The following is a 25488-nucleotide window of genomic DNA, read 5'->3' as shown; positions in this document are numbered from 1 at the left end:
TCATCATCAATAGAAACCTTGACACGTAAGGAAGACTGCTGCCATGTTCTCAAGATTTATTCAGGAAGTAATGACTCTACTAATGGATATAACATAGTGGTGCAATTATTAGTTGTTACATCAAGCGTCTTGAGAGCACATACATAGGCAGAAATTTTATCATAAATATTACAAATACTTATCTTTTTCCCCTTTCCGAACGTAACATTTTGTAGCATTAGTGCAGGACATTCATCAATGTAAAATTCATTGTAATGGGTAAAAAGAAATCACGGTTCGATTCCAGAGAGGGAGCCTGAGAAATGGCTACTACATCTAAGGAAGGCAGCAGGCATGCAAATTATCCACCCCCGGCAGGAACACTGCCAGCACAGACACTAACCAAAAATAACAACCTTTACATGCGATCAGACATTTCCGACTACCGGATGCAAGAAATATTCCTTCACTATCAGCTGCTAATGAAGTAACTGGTGAATATATATGACCTTGCATGGTATGCAGTAATACTGGTTGTTTAATAACATCCTGTGCTGTGGTACCATCCAAACATTTACTACACTGAATACAGTACCAACAGACAATATAAGATATTCACCAACAACAGGTGACCAGTCAAGAGACTCAAGAATGAGTGCATGAGTAAGAGAAAATACTGGCTCTCAGTTTTCTTCAATTAATCCCCATATACCAACTAACAGAATAATCTACACCAGAATTTGCTACTAAATTACTAAGTGGTTCCCATACAACTGCATTGATACCACTCTGAGGAGCCATAATTGTTACAGGTTCAAAATTAGGACTTTTGTGGCCAATTTTCAGTGTCCCATCAGAAAAACCAATAGCAAAATGTTTTTCTTCATCAACCCATGCTATATGGATTTACTGATGCATAAGGTTGGGAGCAATTAATAAGTTCTTCCTTTTGAATAAAGCTGGGCTGAACCATGACCATTGTGATTGAACCACTGATTTGTCCAATAAGAAGATGTTCAGGACTTAAATCAGTTTGATGACATTTAGGCCAACATAAAGTGGGGATCCAGCCAAATTGTGAATCAATGAAACAGTCATCACCTATTTTCCCACTCTCAGGAAGATGCCAGATATTAACAGTGTTTTCCATGGATGCTGCAATAAAATAGCTTGATGGAGACCAAGAAAGCTAATTTATTAATTCTCCATGTAACTGACTTCCATATACTTTTTCTGACTTGTGAAATACCAAGGTTTGTTCAAGACTTAGATTGTTTGTAGACCATATATATACTGTACTATCACACACACATGAAGCCTGAAGACCTTGATCAGATAGCCAAGATATAAAAGCAACTCTGTCTTTGTGCTCTTGAAGAAAACTTACAGGAACCTTTGATAGTACACCTGTGAGATCAGCCACATTCAGAACACCTAAGAACTGTGAGACTTGACCTGCAGGTTTTAAACCAATGCCATTTTACCAACTATTTCACAGCCCACTGTTAGTACAAAGGTGAAAGTCTTGTAGATAATACACAGGCTGCCAAAGAATTATCTACAAGTAATGGATTATTTTTAATATCAGTAGGACTACTGTCTTCTCTTCAGCATCTATACTACTATCAGTGAGAGATGCACCATCGTGTGTGGTCAAACGCAAGAATTTTGCTTGTGTGACAGCAAAACTTGATGCTAGACAGAATGATACACCTCCTGTTGCAACCTTTATTAATTCCTGTGCACACATCTGCATAATAAGGAGTGATGCAAAAAGTTCACAACTAGCAACAGCTGTTAAACAATGGGTAAGACATGACAATCTGGCTGTAACAGTTGGTAGCAAATGATTTGACAGCTGAGAAGAAAATGAGATTCACTGAGTGGTCATTGTGGTGTAATTGACTGACTTTTTAGTGTACTGAGATCAAAATGTCCACTAGCTACAAGAGCCATTAATCTTACCAACTTCTGGACAGCTGATAATCCAATTCCTGCAAGACCACCTGACATAAGGTTTTTGATTCCGGTCAGTTTTAAGTTTCCAAAGTTTTTAATAATTAGCTTGAAAATTACATGCATAATCTCCTTCAAGGTTTTTTATTAAAAATTCCAGATAATTTTTCAAGCTGTTTTTCAAGCTTGGAAAAACTCATAAAAAATTACAAAGTACTTTTTATGTAGATAACTGCACTACAAGTATTCAATCTTCACCAGAATTAGAACCTTTTATAGTAGATGCTAAACAAATTATGGCTACAGGTATTTTTGATTTAAGAGGGTGGGAATATACTTTAGATTTTTCTGAAAAAGAAAATATTCTTGTGTTAGGATTTATATTTAATAAAGCTCGTGATTTTTTTAGGTATTAAAGATCCAATAACAAAGTCAAATCAACTTCAAAACTACATGCTTAATTTCCTTCAAGGTCAGACTGTTAAGTCTGCCTGTATAAAAAGGTTAAAAGAAAAATTACATTACAAAGTAAATGACCCCTGCTTTATATTAAGTGTGTTCTGCTACGACAATAAATTATTATACATACGAAAAAAATTTTGTATAATTTTGAAACATATTTTTAATCTGATGGTATCTATTTATCCACCACCTGATAGTACCTCAGATTATTTACATACCTCTTTTTTCTTTATAGTATCTTTTTTAATAGGTTTATCTTTATAAAATTGATCTAGAAAAAATTTAGATAATACATGAGAAACTGGAAGAAAAACTGTTTATATTCTGGTAAATGGTGAAAGAGCTTATTCAGAAATAGTATTGTATTGAAACAACTACAGTTGTGAAAAACACTAGCATGACAGAATTCTAAATCATGTAGTGCAATCATATCTTTCTCTTCACTGTGCATATACACAGATTCCTGAGAGGGGAGAGTCATTATTGTTTAATGATATAATCCCCTCCTACTTATGATGCCTGTATAGGCATTTAGTATATTAAATTTATAAAAACTACTTTACCTTCATTAGCTCAGGTTGACAGAATTTAATCATTTTTATCACACTCATTATCAATAAATAATATCAGTGTTTATTAATTAGTAAAATAAGGGTTGGTAATGCAAGTTAATAGTATTAATCAATAATTACTGCCCATCTTAGTAGATTTCAATTAATGTTTTTTCATTAACTAGAATTAAAAGTATTTCTTAATGGCTCTTCCTGCAATACTAACAGGTATGGTATGGATTATTCTATTTTTTTTTAAATTACTTAAAACTATCATAAATTTGTAGCTAACTAATTTATTGATTGCAATGTCGTAAAAGTTCACCAAACTTTTAATATGATCGCTTGGTATATATCTGATATCAATAAATATTAAAAAAAAATCGAGAAAAATTTAAATGTTTAAAATAGCACGTGAATATTTTTGCTAATTGATAACAAAAATTAACACGCTTTTTAAGGAGGAAAATTTGTTACGTTTTGCTTTTGAATCAGTTTATTATATTTATATTTTCTTTTCATTTGATGGTCGCGTTAATTTGAATTAACCTAACAAATTACTTGAAAGGATAGGTTACTTTTCATGTATCAGCATTAAACTAATTTGTTAACAATTTTATTAGAATACAATAATAGTAAACTAAAACAATCTAATAAAATGCAATAGAAGCAAGTTAATGATATGACGCGTATACACTTAAGTGTTTATTTAATAAAGTTTAGAAATAACGATCCTTCGTAAAACGTCTTCGTTTGCCAATAATTAGTATCTTGTTTCCTATTGGTCAAAATCATCAGCTGATGTTAACATTTCAATCTAATGCAACGTAATTTTCTGAGTTCTCCGCTTAATGCTATTGCTGCTATTTGCTACTACGTGCTAGTTGTACTATTTGAATATTTGGCATTGACCCATTTTTTTTTGTTTTAGCTGAATGTCTTGGTCGATCTAACCGGTATTTTAATGCGAAATTTTGGTTTATTTAATCGCTAATTATATAAAATTGTTTCCGGGTATCGTGCTCCACAATTGTTTTGTTAATGCCGAAGAAAGTATAAATGAACAGTACGTCAGGACTTTATTTGAAAAAATATAATCAATTAAAACGAGTTTTATTTGTGTGATTATTTTTATTAATCTAATCATCCAGTACCTTTACGACTGTGGTAAGTTGTATATATTTTTTAAACATATGTATAATTTTTAGGTTATTTTAAACTGATAGAGAATATAATTCATTCAAAATTATCAATATTCAGACTTAACTTATTGAGCTTATATACTGTTATTTGAGGAAACTAAGGCGATCTTTTGTTTTAAGGATCAATCATTTTTATTAATAGATATTTTTGCAGTTTTCAGATAAATATTTTTTTCAGTCATTTAACTAACTGTGTGACATATTGAAAACAAAGTTTATTATGCTGTTTTAGTTAGAATCATCAGAAATAAGTGTGTACTGGCTAGATTTCAAAATAAGCTGAGTCATATATGCCTATGTTTTGAAAGATGTTTAACCTAACTTGTCAACTTGTAATTTTGGCGTACATTTCATTTTATCTCATACTGAAGTAAGTCTATTTGGATTAGATTCTCTATTTTTGATAAACTTTATTTCTTAAATTATTCAAACATTTATCTTCAACAGTTTTGAATTATTCCACATGAGTGTAACTTGTTTATGTTTGCCATGTTTTAAACAGTACAGCACCAGGCTTAGTATAATTTTTAGGGTTAAACAAAATTTAACATGGTTAAATTTCTGGGAAAAAGTAATGCTATGTTTCATCAACAGGTGGCAGCGTGGCACTCTCACATGAGAGTGATATAAGTGCTAATAGTGTGTGCCACATTCTGAAGAAATGCAAGATGCATGTGTATATTCCAAGGCTGGTGCAACAGCTAAGTGATGATGACCCAGATCGCAGAGTACAATTTTGTCTATGGGTTCAGGGGATGGTTATGTGTGAACTGGGATTTATGGGTAGCATTGTTTGGTTGAATGAAGCATAGTTCAAACTTAATGGAACTGTTAATTGTGTGTACTGGCCTGAAGATAATCTCCTCATTACTGTTGAAAATACTGTGAATTTTCATTGTGTATATGTGCGATGCAATTATGACTCATTGGGCCTTTCTGTTTTGAAGGTACAGTAACTGGAGAAAAGTGCCTAACAATGCTTGCTGATTTCATTTTCCCTTTCATTCGTGCAATGTATGGTAATGACAGGTTTTATTATCAACCAGATGGCGCCCTGCGGCACTATCATAGGGATGAATGAGCACACTGAGATCAAAATGTACCAGACCAGTGGATAGGACTCAGGGGACCAATCAAGTTTCCTGTATGCCAGAACTTATGCCATCCAATCTTTAATCGTAATCGTGGAAAATTTCGGTTTTCAGATTTCAATGGATATAGCCATTTTGACCATCCCTGAATCTGACTGGTTTCAGCGTGACATATGTATCTCGCATTACGCAAAAACGATTAGCCGTAGAATATTGAAATTTTGGATTTAGTAACATTTAATAACATGAGATTACTAAGATGACTAACATTATGTTACTAAGATTTAGTAACATGTGTAACATCTAGTTGTATATCTCCCTTTTGACTGCAATCAACTAGACCAAAGGTGTCCAAAATCCAAAAAAAATTTGGATTTTGGACTTTTTCTTAACTGCAGTAATAAGCCCTCACTGAGAGCTTCTCAGCATATCATAAGTGGTACTTATTTTCATTGGTTCTAGAGTTATAGCCCAATAAAATTATAATTAATGAAATATTTAGATCCTACAAGGGGAAGGCACATGGGTTCAAATGCGACTTCATTTTCTTTCTTTTTAACTTTTTTTTTTAATTTAAATATATTGATTTATTAATAATTATTAACCTGATTATAAAAAAATTACAATAAATAATAATTCAGTAATAAAAAAAAAATAAAATATTGAAAAAAATTGTAATAAAAAATATATGTAATTTAATAGGCATACAAGGCAATTCATGTGGTGTTCTCATCAGATTTTTTCTTATGTAGCACAGTAAAAGATGAAGTGTATTGTCATAAACTACATAACCTGGACACACTTTGGGATGAAATTCAAGTGGTTATGCAGAAATCCCATTGGACACTTTGGTGCAAGCTATGGAATCGGTTATGACTCGTACTCAAAAATGTATCGGTATTGAAGCCACCATTTTGAACATTTACTTTAACCACCATTTGGAACATTCAGTGTGAGCAGAAAGTACACTTATTTTTCAAATTAGCCTTACTTTTCTCAGAAATTTAACCTGATAGGTAGGAAAATAAATTTTCTATGACTGTTCAAAATCTGTATGTACATTTTTTTTAAAAACCTTTGCTTATTTCTTAAATATTTCTTATGTTAATAATTTGATTGTTTATTTTTTTGGCATGATCACATTTGATGCTACTCTCCATTTCTTTCTGTTTTGTGCTAGTCATTTAATTTTGACATAATTACTGCATCTTAAGTTATCTGCTTTAGAAATTATCTTTGTTTTCATTTACAGTTTTTGGCTGCTAAATAAACTACTAACGCCAAATTAACCTAATGTAGATGTCTTAATTATGAATATCAACTTTGTTTGACTCTTTACATGTGATTCTGTCCTAAATTTATATTCATCTTATGATGAATTCATTTTGTGTTTTGTTTAACCACTTAAATTTTCAACCTCCATCTATTACGTTTTTAAAGTATCTTCTATCGTTTTCCTAAAAATACTGCTTAGTAATTTATTATTTAGTTCTGCCTCTCCTAAACAAAACAATGCTGATGGTATATATGATGATGTATATATGTTAATTAAAATTTCTAAACTATTCAGAAATGCATTAGAAATATGTTTTATAAAGTTATGGACCCACCTCTGATTTTGATGAAATTTGAAATATACCTTCGTTAGGATGTAAATTATATTGGTTATAATTAAAATTAATCATCAGAAACACCTTTCATCGAAGTTATGTTCCCTGGGATATACTTTACTGTCAGGTAAACCTCACTAAAATAAACTGAGATTGGTTTAAAAAAAACGATCACCATAAAAACACATTGAACGACAACAAAGTATCTTCACAACTAACTAAATGTATATGCCTACTTAATAATATCACAAACTATCAATTCAATTAAAAACCGGAAGTCTCTGAAATTAGTTTCCCTAAAATAAAAATTATAATATATGAAACAACTGTATAAAACGTATGAACATAAACAATACTCGTAGGCAGTAACACTGAACTTACACCCAAAAATTCATTATTTTTCACTATTATACAAATATAATATACATTATTTCTGACTAAATAATTTGGTTTCATTTAAATTTATTTAAGAATAAGGTTAGATTTGGTTAAGGTTAAAAATTAAGTTAAATGGAGCAGAAATCCTGAATTGTGACTTCATCAGATAAAGGATGGTTAATTTCTGTCAAATTTACAAATTACTTATAAACCAACCTTACCTTATTCTTGACCTAAACCTAATTAAATTTTATGTAAACCAAGTTATTTACACCATAAATAATATATATTGCACATTTACCAAAACCTATACCTTAATCTTAACCTAACATAATTTAGTCTTTAAGTGAATTTAACTTCATTGTTAATTTAATTTCAAGAAACTAAATTATTTAGTTCAAAAATAATTTCAATTGTAATGAATAACTTATGAACTAAATAAGTATATTCCAAATTTATCAGTCAGCGATGAATCTGTGATTGTGTATAATTACCATTATTAATAATTGTCATTAAAAAAATAATTGAATTTATTTTGAAAGAAATTGTTTAAGCACCTTTAAATATTTTAAGAACTGTTTTTGCATTGTTTTTAACATTTCTACCGAATCTTCATTGTTTAGCTTTTTCATTGGAAGTAGTACAATTTTTCGCAATAGTTGTATTTATGTTGGAGAGAAAGAAAGATTATTGATTTCTTAAAGTAACTGCTTGTTTTAAATTACTGATAAATAGAATATTAATTACTTTACAATTTTTGTTTTATTTATAACATTGTTATTTCGAAGTGCAATATTCCCCAAGTGCCGAGATTTTCTCTAAAACATAGATTATTTATAGCATTTGTAAGAAAAAAATTGAAATAATTAGTATTATTATTTTTTAGTGATTTTAAAATTTAAAAAATTCTTTCATTGGTAATTTAAATATTCTATGTATATTTGGAAGTTATACTTAGTATTACTTATAATATAAGTTATATTAGTATTCAAATTTTAATAACTTTTTATTTCATTTTCCATTTTATTTTAATTAATTTATTGAAAATAAATTATTGAATTCATTTTAAATTTTTATTCACTATTAATTTTATAATTTTTCCATTGTTTCCTACAGAACGATTATATTAATTTTTTGCTCTATGCCCCAGTTTTTTGTTTTTTACACGGGCTATGACCTATGACCCGTGTAATTTCTTTGGTAACACTGTTACTAATTAAAACTGATCTCTCTAAGAGTAATGATTTTCATTATATAGTTATTCTCTATTGTGAGTGAATTTAGTGAAGGAGTCATGTAGAGCTAAATATCATCTGCATTTCAATGGATTTAGAATAATAATATGAACAGTGCATTCACAAGGCAGCGGTAATAAGTATACAACATAGTTTTCCTAGTTAACTTGGCATTGGATATTTGTTGCTCATCGCTTATTGTCCAAGAATGGCTGTGCTGTCATTAGGAATAACTCATTTAAGGTTATCTACAACCACTGTTTTGACGATTGTACATAAAGTTTTCCAGCAAATTTTCTTAAATTTTCACTAAATATCAGAATAATATCATGCTGTGTGTCGTTTATCTACAAAATCCAAGTCTAAGTGATTATATGATTATGAGAAAAGGAAAAAATCTTACGTAGCTTAGGTCATGTAATTTTTTGTTTAAAATTTTTTCTATTCAAATTATCTTGAAATTTATTTCAAAATTACCAGATTAATTTTAAAATAAAATAAAAAATAATTTATATTTTAATTGAATTATCATTCATCGTTGTTACATGAATTCATTTGTGCATGTGTATTTTATTTTATTGTTATCAGTTTTGTGATTTCTGTTTATCAAACTATTGTAATTTATCTCATTAATTCAGTGTTTATCAGACTAGTTATCTGATATTAATTAATATGTGTTGCACAATTTAACTTATTTTTGTTGTGTTATTATCATTCCTGAATATTTGTAGTTCTGTAAAATATATTGTTTGCTCGGTTAGAAGTTTTTCCATTTACCTTTATGCTTAAAATTTATGTTGTTTATTAAAATTAATTTTTTTATTTTATTAAATAATATTATTGCTTACAGTTTCAATAAATTAGGTGTGGTATAAATAATGGAATTCTAAATATTTTTGAATATATTTTTTCAATTGCTGGTAAGATGTTATTTTGCTGGATGCTATTTTGGATTTTGGGATTTAGCTAAACATTTTTCATAAAAAAAAAAAAAATAATAATAAATAAATAAATAAATAAAAAATATTTACATCTAAATGAATTTTGAATTTTATTTCTATTCTTTTCTTATGCAGTTCAAACTTTCTACAATCTGAGTGCAATCCATTTTTTAAGAAAAATTAATTTCACTAAGAAAAGAAAATGTTTTTTTTTATGTTTTTGATAATCAGAGTTAGTTATTTAGAACTAAAAACATTTTTAAGAAAAAGCAAATAATAAAATTTAATAAATATAGCATTTATAAAAATTTAAGTCAAGTCAATGGTTTCATTTCCTTTTTTTTATTCTTACCCCCAGAATCAGCCATGATCTAGTTAGGAGTTTTTTATTATTTTGAGTGCAGTCAAAGACATTGGATTTAAATTATGTCTTGTTTATTTAATATAGTATATTGTGTGTTTGTATATTTCATTTTATTAGACCATGTTATGGTTTAGTCTTTTTTGCATATGTGTACAATATCAAGGTTGTTGACAGTATTGGTGAATTAATGATAAGTTCATTGACAAATGTTGAATCCGTGTTGCCATGGAAAATTTTTATGGTACCTTTGTTTGAAGTTGTATCCTGTTGACTGATGTATAACAGCGCAGTCAAAACATTTCAGTTTATTTATTCTAGAAACATTGTGAATATTTTATGATGTGTTTAGTCTATAATTATTGTTTTGAAGGCCATACTGTTGCCAGATTTGTTAAATGTTACTATTTTCTTCAGATCTTTATTATCTATGCTAGTTTGATGTATTTTTTGTTTTACTATTTTTATATATTTTATCCAGGAGTATGTCATTAATTGTACTGTTATATTTGTTTATATGATAGGTATTTTAAAGTGCCAAGTTCTCTACCCTTTCTAATAAGATAAAGATAAAATTTTAATTCTTAATTACAATAACTGAGATACATAAAGAAATAAATCTATTAATAAATTAAATTTTACTACAGATAATAATTTAGAAAAACTTTTAAATAAAAATATTTTTACTAAAAATAATTTATATATATATATATATACATATAAACAACAATTCAGGAATTTCAGTATATTCAGTGTAAACCGTTCCAAGTGTGATTATACTAGGTCTTAGCATAAATCTTATAGGTCACAAACACTATTAGCAAAACTATAATAAATGAAAAAATAAAGAAAAAATGCTAATGTAGTTAAAAATATGATACATTACACATTTGATATTAATCCCATTTTATTCATATGAAATTAAAATTGAATGAGATAATTGTTTTAAAATGAATAGCTACAAAAAAGTTGTTTATTAAAATGATTTGCAGGAAAGTAGTAATGTTATGAATAAAATTATTGTTTTTAAAATAATAGTTCAATAAATATTTTATTTAAATAGTTCAGACTTCTGCTTACATCATTATAGATGCGACATCACTTATTTTTGATAGATGTAACTTTGACTATAATTTTGTTCATTATAATATATGTGATCGAGTTGATAAAAAATATTAGAATACACACAAGATTTAAAAAATATTTAACATTAATAATTAGTTTTTACTGAAGGTGTTTTAAAAGATGTAATGCATCCAATTTGTTTATAATTAAATAGATAATAATGTATTACCTTTTATATAAATCATTGAAGTTTTTATTTATTCGTTTTAATAAACATTTGTTCTATAAAAGTTTAGAACATCTGTTAAAATGAATACCCAAGTTATTCTAATTTGCATCCATTACTGGATCATCCATTTCTTCTGTATCGTAATTATGGAGCCATCAATACTGGTTATTTGTGATAAGTTTTTTATTGTCTTCAGTCATTTGACTGGTTTGATGCAGCTCTGCAAGATTCCCTATCTAGTGCTAGTCGTTTCATTTTAGTATACCCTCTACATCCTACATCCCTAACAATTTGTTTTACACATTCCAAACGTTGCCTGCCTGCACAATTTTTCCCTTTTACTTGTCCCTCCAATATTAAAGCGACTATTCCAGAATGCTTTAATATGCTGCCTATAATCTGTCTCTTCTTTTAACTATATTTTTTCAAATGCTTCTTTGTTCGTCAATTTGCCGTAACACCTCTTCTTCGTTTGTCACTTTATCCACTCATCTGATTTTTAGCATTCTCCTATAGCAGCACCACATTTCAAAAGCTTCTAATCTTTTCTTGTCAGGAACTCCGATCGTCCAAGTGTTTCACTTCCATATAAAGCTATGCTCCAAACATATACTTTCAAAAATCCTTTCCTGATGTTTAAATTAATTTTTGATGTAAACAAATTATATTTTTGACTGAAGGCTCGTTTCACCTATGCTATTCATTATTTTATATCGCTTCTGCTTCGTCCATCTTTAGTAATTCTACTTCCCAAATAACAAAATTCTTCTACCTCCATAATCTTTTCTCTTCCTATTTTTACATTCAGTGGTCCATTATTTCTACTACATTTCATTACTTTCATTTTGTTCTTGTTTATTTTCATGAGGTAGTTCTTGCGTAGGACTTCATCCATATCCCGTTCATTGTTCCTTCTAAATTTTTTTTTACTCTCTGGTAGAATTACTATATCATCAGCAAATCGCAGCACCTTTATCTTTTCACAATGTACTGTTACATTGAACTGTTAGTTCTATGTAAAGATTAAAAAGTAACAGGGATAGGGAATATCCTTGTCAGACTCCCTTTCTTATTACGGTTTCTTTCTTATGTTCTTCAATTATTATCGTTGCTGTTTGCTTCCTGTAAATGTTAGCAAATATTCTTCTATCTCTGTTATTAAGTTATTGAGAGATAAATTATTAAGTTTCTTCAAATATTATTGTTTAATTTTTAAAATCTTAAAAATAAATCAAGTCGCTTAACTTTTATTTGTCTTATATTATTGTAACCATTGTCCTAAAATGAAAACTTTGTAGTTTACACAAGATCTTAGAGTGCTAAATTAGCATTGTTCTTCCATACCTTCATAATTGGATTCCTGTTAATGAAAAACGAGAAAATTGTAAAGCAAAATTACACTGTAATTATAGTAATTCTTTCAGAATTTTTTTAATATTATATATACTCACTCAGTTACATGTGTTCTTATTTTCATACATATTATTTTAAAGAATCCTTTTAATGCAATCTTTTTTTTTACCATTTCATTATTTATCAAATAATCATTAGGTCCAGGAGCGTTATTCTTCCTGTCCCTTAATTCATTTTCTACTTTTTTATTTACTGTGCTATTTTTAATTTAATGGTATGGCTACTAAAAGTGATATCGATTATTCTGATATTCTGATTAATTTAATTACTGATTTGCATTAGTTGCACAAGGTTATTGTGTATTGTGTTTTTTATGCTTGAAGAAACATTCAATCTATTTTCTTGTCTTATAGACAAGATCTTATGACATAATTTTTACATAAGTTGTAACTTATAATTCATATCTACATTTAAACCTATTATAGCACATGCTTATTGCCTTGATCCTGAATATCACAATACTCATTGTGCCTTTTAAAGGATAAATACCATCCTATGACAGAAGCAGGTTATTTAATTCACATACCTCTAATATAACTTTTAACAATACCTAAGAATTTTTGAAAGTAGTTTTTTAATGAAAATTTCAAAATTTATTTTTTTATTAAGGTTTTTTTCATAAACGACCAACCATTTCATCTCTGTACAGATGTCTGTCAAAACCTTTACTCTGAACGTATTTGAATTAAAATGTTTTTATTTTGCATTTTATCAACCCAGTTAATCTTTAATAGGGCCCTTTAGTACCATAAAGTACTACTGAATAGGCTGTTGCCCCTTAATCAGTTTGAGAATTGATTCATTACTTCATTTAAATTTGATGTGAACGTTCATATTTAAAAAAGTATTTCTCATTAAGAGGTAGGTAGGTATAATTTTTTTTTCAACGAAATATATTTTGTTACTCCCTTCAAAAGCATTTGTGTAAAAAGAGTTGTTTATGTGGAATTAGTAATTTTTTTTGTTCTTATAGTTTGCTAAGAATTATTATTCTACTTATCCAATCAGAAAATCTTTCTTAATGAGAAAGTAATTAGCCATAATTATATGTAATCATAGTATTAAGTCATCACTCAGTATTTATTATTAAGAAAATCATTGGCGTTTTTTAAATGATACATCTTCCTATATAAATAATGGAGAACCATCAATTCTCTTTTTTGGCTTATCATTAAGATATGATGATCGGTCAGATTTTTAGTAGTCTGAAGATATAAAAACTTTGATATTTTATCATATTTTTAAATATGATGAATACTTCTTAGATCTGTGCATCATATATTCCCCTGATCACCACTCTTTCCCTTAGAATCATGATATTTTCTAAACTACCCTTTTAAAATCTATCTAAACAATCTTTTACTGGAGCAAAGCTTTCATAATAATTCTCTGCTAATAACCTAAGTTGTAATGAATTAATTTGTGATAACCTACATTAGATATAATAATTTATTGCATTTCTAATCAGTACATCTCAAATAGGCAAATGAACAGCAATAATAAATTAACAAACTGTACTGATAATGAAGATTTTTATTTTTGCATCACCATTATCTGGGATTACCAGCTCAAGAATTTATGATTTTTTTATTAATCATTATTTCGAAGGTTTTGAAATGCTGTAATTAGTAACCTGATTATCTGTTGTTGATTGATAGACCAGATTTAAGAATATTTATTGTTTGATTTTTGAGGTAATTGAAGTCCAATAGAATATTATCTCTCGTTTATTTAGATCTGAAATTTAGACAGGCAGTGTTTTGGATTCATTTTTTATTAAATTTTTGAGATTTTTTTGCTTGAAATCCCAAAATTTTGTTTTGTTAAATGCTTATATTAATATTTTATAATTTAACTCATTTTTTTAATATAATTATTTCATATTTGTGTCTGCACATTAGTATTACCAATAGGATAACAACTAATGAACAGTACCAGCACCAATAAGTGTGTTAATCACTTTCCATCTTTACCTTGCTGTTATAGGTATCAGATATTGGCATATCAGGTGATTAAATTTTATGTTGTGTTTTAGTTGACAGAGTTTAAAAACATAAGTCAGTACTTCTAGATTATAAAACTGCAATTCGCTGTATAAAGTAAGAAAAATCTGTAAGTGATATTATTTATACAAACCTCTGATATTTGGAAATAATAATTTTATATTGGATTTTTGTTTATTATAAGGAAATGCAAAAAACTGAAGGCTTGAATTACAATCAGAATTTCTTGTGCAAGAAAGAAAAGGTAACATAGTTAATTCAAAATGCAATTTCAAATTTAATTTGTGGTTTTAGGTACCTTAACTTCAGTATTTTTAAGGTTTTGCAAAAAATTTTTAATTGAAACTGACATTGTAATATATTTCTATTGTCATTGTTTCCATTTCCTGTATTAATTCCTGCATAATTAAAAAAAAATGATGTGTTCTATTCTTGCTCACCTTTTAAAAAAAAAAATTATATTAATACACACCTTTTACATGGTTATTTTTTTTCAAGGTCCGATTGGTCACAAAATTAAAACCACAGTGAAAATAAAAAAAAATTTATTTGTAACAAGTACTTACATAGTTACGCTATTTCTCTACATAGTCGCCACTCCGATTTAGCCATTTGCTGTAGCATGGTACCAACTTACCAATACCCTCGTCATAGAACGGAGCCACCTGTGTTTTCAGCCATTTTTCTACGCTGGTCTGCAGCTCGATGTCTGTGCCAAGATGTTGTCCTCCTAGCCAGCATTTCATGTGAGCAAAGAGGTGAAAATCGGATGGAGTCAAGTCTGGGCTGTATGGTTGGTGATCAAATACTTTCCAACGAAAACACTGCAGGAGCTTCTTTGTTACAGCTGCAGTGTGCGGTCGAGCATGGAGAAAGACAATGCCTGATAACATTCCTCTCCGCTTATTCTGAATTTCCCTTCGTAGATGTTGAAGAGTCACGCAGTATGAGGCTGCAGTGATGGTCGTGCCACGTTCCTTGAATCAATCCTACCAAGTCCTATCAAGTCTGGGCTGTATGGTTGGTGATCAAATACTTTCCAACGAAAACACTGCAGGAGCTTCTTTGTTACAGCTGCAGTGTGCGGTCGAGCATGGAGAAAGACAATGCCTGATAACATTCCTCTCCGCTTATTCTGAATTTCCCTTCGTAGATGTTGAAGAGTCACGCAGTATGAGGCTGCAGTGATGGTCGTGCCACGTTCCTTGAATCAATCCTACCAAGAGAACTCCATTCCGGTCCCAGAACACAGTAGCCATACACTTTCTGTTGGAGAAGGTTCACTGGAACTTCTTTGGTTTACTGGGAGAATGAGAATGCATCCACTGTTTGGATTGTTCTTCAGTTTCGAAATGGACCCATGTCTCGTCCCCTGTGACAATTTTGTTCAAAAAATGTTCTCCTTCATTGTTGTGGTAGCGCTGGAGAAACGTTAGGGAGGCGTCCATTTTCATTGTTTTGTTGTGGTCGGACAGCATCTTGGGAACCCATCTTGCACACAGTTTGCGGTTCTGAAGTCTCTCACTCACAATGGTGTAGAGCGCTGACCTTGAAATTTCAGGAAACGAATCACTCAATACAGAAATTGTGAACTGATGCTTTTCTCAAATTGCCTCATCCACTCGCTCAACGAGCTCAATGGTTGACACTCGCTTCCTTCCCTGACCGCCTGCATCATGAACATCTATCTGTACATCCTGCTTTAAAGTTCTTACACCATTGTCTCACTTTGCTGTCACTCATTGAAGTTTCACCTTACACATTACTTATTCGTCGATGAATTTCAGCCACATTACACCCCTCAGCCTGAAGAAATCGAATTACTGCATGCACTTCACACTTTGCAGGAGATGCTATTGTTGTAGACATGTTTACTTGCTAGCTGCGTGTACAGAACTAAAAAAGGTGATGCGGTGTGATTGAAGGCCATACTAGAGATGCTGCGCAACACATATGCGCAAAGGTTCATCCGATTTTTGCGCGGGTTTTTATTTTGCGACCGATCGGACCTTGAAAAAAAAATAACCCTCGTAGAATATTTTATTTAACTATGAGGAGAGTTAGTAATCATAGGGAATGTGTTGTTTACATTTGTGTTTCTGTTGACTACAAAATCATATTTGCATACAGATGCTATACATTGTTTCTGGCTTAACACTTAATGTTGAATTGAAATCAATAAGTCAGCCCTGCTGTCATAGCCATAATGTTAACTGTAGTCGTTCAACTTTCGGTCTGTATCAAAGAAAAACAGCTTTCATTAATGTCTTTAGTGATCTGAAGGTGTATCAGGGGTTGAAATGTATTTATGATTTTTAGCACAACACAGAGACAGCATTTTACCAAAACAGTGTTTTAACAGTATGGGTTGCAAAATTCAATTATACAATTTTTTAATTATACATGAAGAAGGGTAACTGGACACCCATTTACGGTTACAACAGATGTCTTACTTGAGCTTGTCATTGTTCTGAAGTAGAGAATAGTGAGAAACAATCTGCAAATTAAGCATGGTTTTACCTACAGAATCAGCTGTAATAGACTTAACTATCATAAAGTTTGTGCAAGGTGGAACAACTTACAGTATACATAAAGAAATGTCAACAATATTTGGTCTGCTGTATGGAAGGAAACATCCACAATCGCCTACCAGAAAAAAATTCAAAAGTCATTCATCACTAAAGGGGCTCAACAATAAACAGTGCTTGTTACAATGAAATTCTTATTGAGAACTTGAAAAGCTTAAGTTTGAAGCAAATCCAAGGATAAACTGTCAAATTACTTTGCCTGTCCCCTTACTACTCCCCACAAGTTAAAAATACCCTCCAAAAAATAAATTTTGTTGTATTGGTTCATCCTTTTGTATACCCAACGATAAATAATTTTATTAGAATCATTGAACATTTCAAAAGTAATAATACTCTGTAAATCTAATTTAATTCCAATTGTGAAATCATTTAATTAAATATATTTTTTTGTGTTGCTGTCCATTCATCTTTTACAAAGTGTTTAGTGCAGTTATAGAGTACGCTTAACTTGTAAACTTACATTACACACAATTTTTGAACCAAAGTTAAAATAAGCCTATTTTCCAACACACACTATTACATACAATAGATAAAAAATGGTATTTTATGCTGTTGTTTATTTTATATCTGAATTATGGGTAATTATTCTAGTAGTGTCTGAGATTAGTTCTAATACAAATGAAAATAATCAGAATTATTAACAAGTAAGAGCCATAATTCTGTAAACAAAATTTCCAATGATGTCAGTCACTAACCTTCACATCTATTTATTATTATAACGTTATAATATTTACCAAAAATAACAAATCAGTATTTTCAAATCTCTCAAAGATAGTTTAAACTTGTTTAAACTTCAAACTTGTTTAAAAAATAAGTTTTGCTTTATTGTTGACAGAATATTACAATAAGGAAAAACACACCTTTTCTCAAGTATATAATTGTACAATGTCTATTAGACAAGTTTGAAGATTGTTCAAATTCTTTTTAAGAGTTCTTCCTTTTCTGAAAATTGTTCAGCGAGTGAATTCTTTTCAAGTTAGATTAAAAGTTTCTTATAGGTGAAGGTTGCGTAGGTGGGTACATGCCACCTCAGTTGATCTCTGTCTGATTTGGTTGAGTAGACTTTGGTTTCAGTTTGTAAATTGTTGATTGTTGAAATAGTTTGTCTTGTAATCCAATCTGAGAAATTTTGTTTGAAATTTTAAAGATTTTAATGAATATTACACTTTTTATTGTTAAGCATTTATTTAGTTAACTTTTCCTCCCTTATGTCTTGTAAAGAAACTTGCAGAGATTTCAATAAATGTCAGATTCATTTTCTGTACTTTATTAGTTATACCACTGCTCCTATGAGTTTTGATTTGATTTTTTAATATCAAATATATCTTCATAAAGCTGGTCAAAATTCTTTTTTGCTTTTATTGGACCAAATGTTTTTATTACAAGTGCAATGTGATCTGGCACAGTCATTTCAAAACCAGGTGCTGTCGATGCTTTTTCTGAATCTGTGTATCCTACACCATATTTATAACCGTAACCTAATACAAACTTATTTCCTGGATGTCCACTAGATCTAGCAATAACCTGCGGTATATCCGATTTTAATAATCTCTTGTATCGAACTTTTTTAATTTGTGAATCACATATTTGGTTCATTAATTGTGAAAACTGATTTTTTAATTCGTCTCTTTCTTTTCGCCTTTCATCTAATATTTTTATAACTTCTGTTTCATCATATGCATTTATTCTAAATGCTTCTTCTGCAACTAAATATTTGCATGATTCTTTTAATAAATAATTTATTCCACGACTTAATTTATCTGTGCATTTATCATCTTTTAAGTAATTTGTAAATTCTTCTAATTTCATTTTTTCTTCGTCTAAATTTATTTCTTTATCTTTATATTTGGTATTTAACATTTTAAAATCTGTTTCGTCATCGCCTGTAGAGTTTGGTCGAACAAATTGGTGCGATGCAATTGATCTTTTCATGGTCCTACTTTTTTATATTAGATAATCTCTACTTTGTTACCACTGTTTTAATTTACTAGTATTTTTTTTTAATTACAGAATATTAATATAAATAACAAACACTTGAATTTTATAAAGATTTCTGTTGTTTTTTGTTTTTTTTTTGAACAATATATATTAATTATTAAATTACACATTCACTGTTTAATGTTTATTATTATAACTTAATCTAAAAAAAAAAAAAAAAACAACCAAAAATAATAATAATAAAAAAGAGTTTTAAGGTTTTCTTGTTACAGATGTTATAAACAAAATTAATAATAATAGTGTAAATAATAATAAAAAATATGATTTAAAAAATGCTTTTTTTCTAAATATTTTTTTTTTATGTCAGGTGGTTTTGTCACCTGTTTTCCTTTTCTTTTGCTTACTAAAAATAAATTACCAATTACAATTAAAAATAAAATTGATTAAAACATATCTGTTTTCGTTATTTACTATTACTTATTAGATTCTTATAATGCTATCATGTATTAAGCTGGATATCATTTTGAAATTCAAATTATTTTCATATGAAATTTAAGGAAAATTGTAAAACTTATAGTTAAAAGAATAATTCATACTTATTGTTATTTAAGATTTTGGTAATTATTTAGTTGTAGTTGAGGTGCCTCACCCCGAATTCACAAAAAAATATCAAATTCATTCAAAATTATTATTTATTTAATGATGTATTTTGGGTGTCGGAAAATAAAAAATTAGTAAAAATTTACTAATTCTTTACTAATAATTTACTAATTATTTCCGACACCCAAAATACATCATTAAATGAATAAATATTAATTTTGAATGAATTTGATGTGTTTTTTGTGATTTCAGGGTGATCTCAAATAAATAATTACAAAGATTTTTTTTTGGAGTCTAAATTGTTTTGTAATTCTTTCTTGTAATTCAGTTTTAGATTAAATTGGAAAACAAAATAAAATACATTAAAAATTTATTTATGATATTGATCTACAATTAGATTGGCATTTCAGTCGTTAATCATTCATAATTGTTAGGTACAGAAGAAGTAGTCATGTAAAAGGATTAACTAATGGAAAAATATTAACAAGTGAACAATAATAATGGAACACTGAAAAACAAGTTCTTCTTATAAAGATTGTAGAATTTATAAATAAATGTGAAAGGAAAAATGGACAACTGTTGTTACCACTTTAATATCCCTTAAAATTGACATCTGAAAAGCACTGAGAATCTTCTGCTCAAATTGTAGCTCAGCCTAATTCGTACCTGTTGCATAGAAATGTATAAAGAATTTATCTCAAGAAAGATTTAGTGTAAGGATCTTTTAAACCAATCTGTGATATCTTGGCTCATGAACATATTTTACATGAAAGAACAACTTTAAAAATAAATCTTTTTTAATGACATTTTTCATAAAAAAATTTTTAATAAATTTAAAGTTTCATTACTCTTAGGTTTTGGTTCATATCATTATGTATCACACATTCTGCATCTGGTTCTGATACTTTTACTCTCACTTCCCAATAAAAAAATTTATGGCTAGTTATTCTGCCTATCTCTGCGGTCTTATCTATTTATAAGTCAGATGCTCCTTTATTCTATTTTAACTTTTTTTTTTACTTTCTTTACTTTGTACGAGGAAGGAAAAAAAACCTGTGATCGTGAAAAACATCAGTTTTTCAAGTAAAGATTTTGATTAGTTTCGGAATGACATCTGTACATACATACATATATATCTTTCATAACTCAAAAATGATTAGCCGTAAAATGTTGAAATTTTGGATTTAGGACTGTTGTAATATCTAGTTGTGCACCTCACCTTTTGATTGTAATCGACTGAACAAAAAGTGTTCAAAAAAGCCCAAAATGCAAAAAAATTGGATTTTGGACTTTTTTCTTAACTGCAGTAATAATTCCTCTCCAAGAGCTTTTCAACGATATATCATAAGTTTTACTTAATTTCATTGGTTACAGAATTATAGCTAAATAAAATTTTAATTAATGTAATATTTGGATCTTACAATGGGAAGGCACATCAGTTCAAATCCAACTTCATCTCCCTTTTTTTATTGATTTATTAATAAATTATTAACCTCTGATAGTAAAAAATTTTTACAATAAATAATAATTCAATAATAACAATATAAAAAAAATATCAAAAATATCAAAAGTTATTAATGAAATAAATTTTATATACTTTTCATTTAAAAAAAATGTGTATATGTATTTTAATAGGCGTACAAGGAAGTCATCTGGTGTCCACATCAGATCTTTTTAGTTTACCTTAATATTGTAAATTGCGAATATTGTTTTTACAGATCAATTTATAAATCCTCACGTCTTCAATTCTTTTAGTTTCATCTTTTTTTATTTCCTAGGACAAAGCTACTTTTTTTAGTTATAGCCTTTTAAAGTATCAACATTCTAAAGTTTGTATCTAAATTGTTTCAAAATACTTATATCTTTTAAAAAATGTTTATCTTGCTAGTTTATAAAGGCAGGTTGTCTTGCATGCCTGTGCTTTTTCTGATGGTTTTTTATTTTTCTTAATTTAGGCTGTTGCTGTTTTGTTAAATTTTTATTGCCGATTGTTTTTGGTCAGTAGTTTCTCTGTTAAAACTATTGAACTCAGATGAATCTTTTACAATTCATTTCTGTGTGATAAACTTCTGGGCTAAGTAGCACCCAGTTTGTTCTATTCAAAATGAAACCGTTCATGTTTTAATAATTCTGTTTAAAATATGAGTACTATGCTGTTTATTTAAAGGAAATAAAGGATAAGGAAAGAGGAGGGATGAGAAATCAAACAATCAATTCGCAAATGGATTATCTTTGATCTGAGTAGTTAACCATCTTGCGCTGAGAATGACCTTTTTAAAGATCATGAATGTTTCCCAGTGCTGCATGATCTTCCCCATCACATCAAAGCCGATGGAAGTGGCAGTTTGTACTGCATGAAACTAAATTGTTAAAATATCTGTACATTAGTAAAATGAAAATTATTTATGTGATTAAGACACTTGTTTTAAAAATTCTTCCTTTGTATTTTACACCTTTTTTTTGTTAAATATTTCCTTAAGGAAACTTTAAAATTGTAAATTTTTCTTAGTTTTAATTTTCTTAGGAAGCTTATTGCAAAATTTTAATCTTGCATTATACAACTCTCTCTCTCAGTTGCATATTAACCTAGATAAAATTGGGTGTATATACATTACCTAAGCTAACGTTTAAATGTTAATTATTGTCACATGCCAAGGGAAAGATAAATTATTTAAGATAAATGTAAAATTTATTTCTCTAAAAATATATTTATATTATGTTAATAGCTCTTATTAAATTATACACTTTTATTATTATTTATCTTTTTAGCACCCTTTAAGGAAATTATTGCTATTATGTCAAAAAACAATGTATTTTTTCTATTGGATTAATTATTTGTATAAATTAAAAAACAAGTTTCATTGATTACTATATTTCAAAAAAAAAAAAGCCAGTTATAAGTATTTAACTATTCTATTAGATGTTGCATTATTGTGAAATAAATCGTTATATATGTATGTTTTTTTTTTTTTTTTAAATTATTCTGGCATTGACTAATATGGTCATTAACTGTTAGTAAATTGTAATGGCATGTTGTAAATAAGTAAATATTTATTCGTGTCGATAGATAATTATATACATTAAATAGATTACATCTGGAGTAGATTGGTATACTATCCATGGATATAAAAAAAAGAAATTGCCCCTATGTTTGTTTCAGTAAATCAAGAAAATCATGGTAAAGCCTTGATAATAGCAGATTTACAAAATATACAATTAATTATAAAAATTATAGAACTGGTTAAGTTACTACTGAAAATAACAAAATCATGAAATACATAAAATCAATACAACCAAATATAATACTAAACATATTTTTAAAAAATAACAATTTAGAACTTGTTTATTATTTTGATAATAGTTGACAAAGTAATTCTGTTAAAATTTTTATTTTTGGTTTGAAAGAATGGTGGGAAGATCTTTTAACTGGGTTGCTAATTTTTTTAAATTTGGCATTTTATTATTTTAAAAAAGAATGCGTCATATTGTTATATTTAAGGAGATTTTATAGATATACGTTGAATATTTACTTAATATAAAATATCACAGCAAAATGTTTACATTTTAATGAAATAATTTCTTTATTTCTTTCTTTCTTTCTTTCTTTTGTTAATACAGAAGATTGAAAAGTTCAAGTTTCTTGTCCACTGAAGTATTATTGTAAGTTATGCAAAAATAGTCACAGATGTGGTTGATTGAGGAGCACGTTTTTATTATTTACTAGTTAGTAATGTTGAAGCTGTATCCTATAGTAATAAACACCTGTATTTACTGGAGTCGGTCTACTAAAAATTATTTTTCAACATAAACATTCTATCGTTGTTTTACATATCCTTTAATTACAATGACATTAATGAATGTTTTGGATGTTGTGGAGCCATTTGTTATAATGAATGTAGAAAACTTAATAGATGTAAACGTTTAAGTAGATGCAGTACACCATTTTTTCCCCTAAATTGATTAGTAAACTTAATGAAATCTTGATGTTGATCTACTGTAAAAATATTCAGTAGATGTTTATCGATTGTATGAATGTACTATACTTTTAAAGGAGTTAAAAATTTCTGTTTATAAAAAAGGAATTTTTTTTAGAAGACAATGAATGTAAAAAACTAATTTACATTCATAGTTGTTACCCAATAAAAATGAAATATAAAATAGAAGGTATGAAATTAACTATGCAATCTTACGCTCAATAAATCTTGGTGGTTATTTAACCTTGAAATACTTTATTAATGTCAAAAATACTTTTTTCTTATCTCATTAACTAGTTAAAAGCAAATTATTACATATTGTGTTGAAAAGAATGTTCACATTTTATTATGGCATTTTAATTTTAAAGATATGTGTATATATATATATATATATGTGTGTGCGTGTGTGTGTGTGTGTGTGTGTGTGTGTGTGTGTGTGTGTGTGTGCGTGCGTGCGTGCGTGTATATACTGATATTTTTATTTATTTCAAATTAAAAGGTTTTGTTATGATAAAATCCTTTTTTTAAATCAAATTTTCCTACTTTGATTGTAAGTAATTTTGATTATTATATGGTGCACTCATTGTTTAGTTTAAAAAAAAGAAGTAATTTCTGTAGAACATCCAAGAAAAAGCTTTATTGTTAAAGAAGAGGGACTGTTTAACAAATAAAAGGGCTATGAAGTAGCAACTGAAATATCTAGGGACATTAAATGAGGGTTAGATGGTGCAAATCATTTTATCTCCGTTGAGTTTTTACTTTCCCCTGTAAATACATTTTGATAAATTACTGTTTGAATATATGGTATTAAATTTTAGTTAATTAAAGGAGAGGACTCCCTTTAATAGGAGAGTGCGAATTCATTCAAATTTATTTTAAACTCTTTAAATCTTTATACTTTGCCTAGAAACTAGAACACATTCTTAGAAAGAATAGTTTTGAATATTAAAATATTTCAATTTTAGTTAATTGAAATAAGACTATAGAAATGAGACAAAAGGTCAGGATACAGGTAGGTTTTTTACATGTCCATAGAAGCAGAACAATCTTTGTAAAAGAACTGGATCCTCTAATCGGCTTGTGGCTGAACAGCATAGTTCATTTAGGGTTCTCCATATGTCAAATATCTAAAGATGATTGACATTCCTTTACGAACCCTGTACTTGTTTGTGGATAGTAATTTAATTTCTGGAGGAACAGCAGTTAAGGCTTTCCCCAAACAGACACATATTGACTTTTTTCCACATAACATCAATCCCAGCCATGTTTTTATCAACTTAACAATAGTTGAACAATTTTTTGTTCAATATTAATTGTAGGAAGCAGTGTAACAATTTAATCAAACACTTCTTCTCTTTCTTCTTGTTGACATATAGAGTGCAATATTATAAATAAAGAATATTCACACGTGAGGATTGTTTGGAAAGTTCGAAGCCTGACAGAAATGGTGCAGGTATTACCAAATGAATATATTTTTCAAGTATGAACCTAAGATAGCTTGCTGTGAAATTTCAGATGCGAGTGTTTAGTTGCTTGTACATGGTGATTGAATAAAGCAAGGAAGTTTTTTTTTCTTGGTTGGTGCCGCTTTTGTTAACAGTCAAAAACGCACTTGGCTGAATTCTCAAGGGTGTTGAGATTTATTAAAATACCATTCTGCTGAAATTCTTTGAGGTTTAGAACAATAGATGAAACATGGATTCACCATTTCATGTCAAAGACCAAACACTGAATTTGAGCAAGTGAAAAATTAAAAAAATAGCATAAACAGTTTCCATTTTTAGAAAAAGTCACATTTACGATTTTTATTTGAGATTCTTGTGGTGTGGTGCTCATAGAATGTCTGGAGAAGGCAGGGCCATCATCGGGAGAATTATGCTTTACTACTCAACCGATTGAAGGGTTCTATTCA

The 25488-nt window shown here is 28.8% G+C and overlaps 1 protein-coding gene across 2 annotated transcripts in view; it reads left to right on the top strand.

Moving 5' to 3' along the window:
• Positions 1–3050: 3050 nt before the first annotated feature.
• LOC142332740 (choline-phosphate cytidylyltransferase A-like) overlaps positions 3051–25488 on the top strand; it is an 84631-nt gene continuing 62193 nt past the window's right edge. The window contains exon 1 of one of the 2 annotated variants that reach the window (XM_075379348.1): positions 3051–3176. The gene's annotated coding sequence lies outside the window, so the exon portion shown is untranslated. Of the gene's footprint in view, positions 3177–3788; positions 4116–25488 lie in introns of those variants that run through there. The other variant, XM_075379347.1, reaches the window with a different exon arrangement.

The sequence above is a fragment of the Lycorma delicatula genome, chromosome 12 (assembly GCF_047948215.1).
Source record: "Lycorma delicatula isolate Av1 chromosome 12, ASM4794821v1, whole genome shotgun sequence".
In the NCBI taxonomy this organism is placed as follows: domain Eukaryota; kingdom Metazoa; phylum Arthropoda; class Insecta; order Hemiptera; family Fulgoridae; genus Lycorma; species Lycorma delicatula.
Note: the sequence above shows the minus strand (reverse complement) of the source record. Positions and strands in the feature narration are given on the sequence as shown.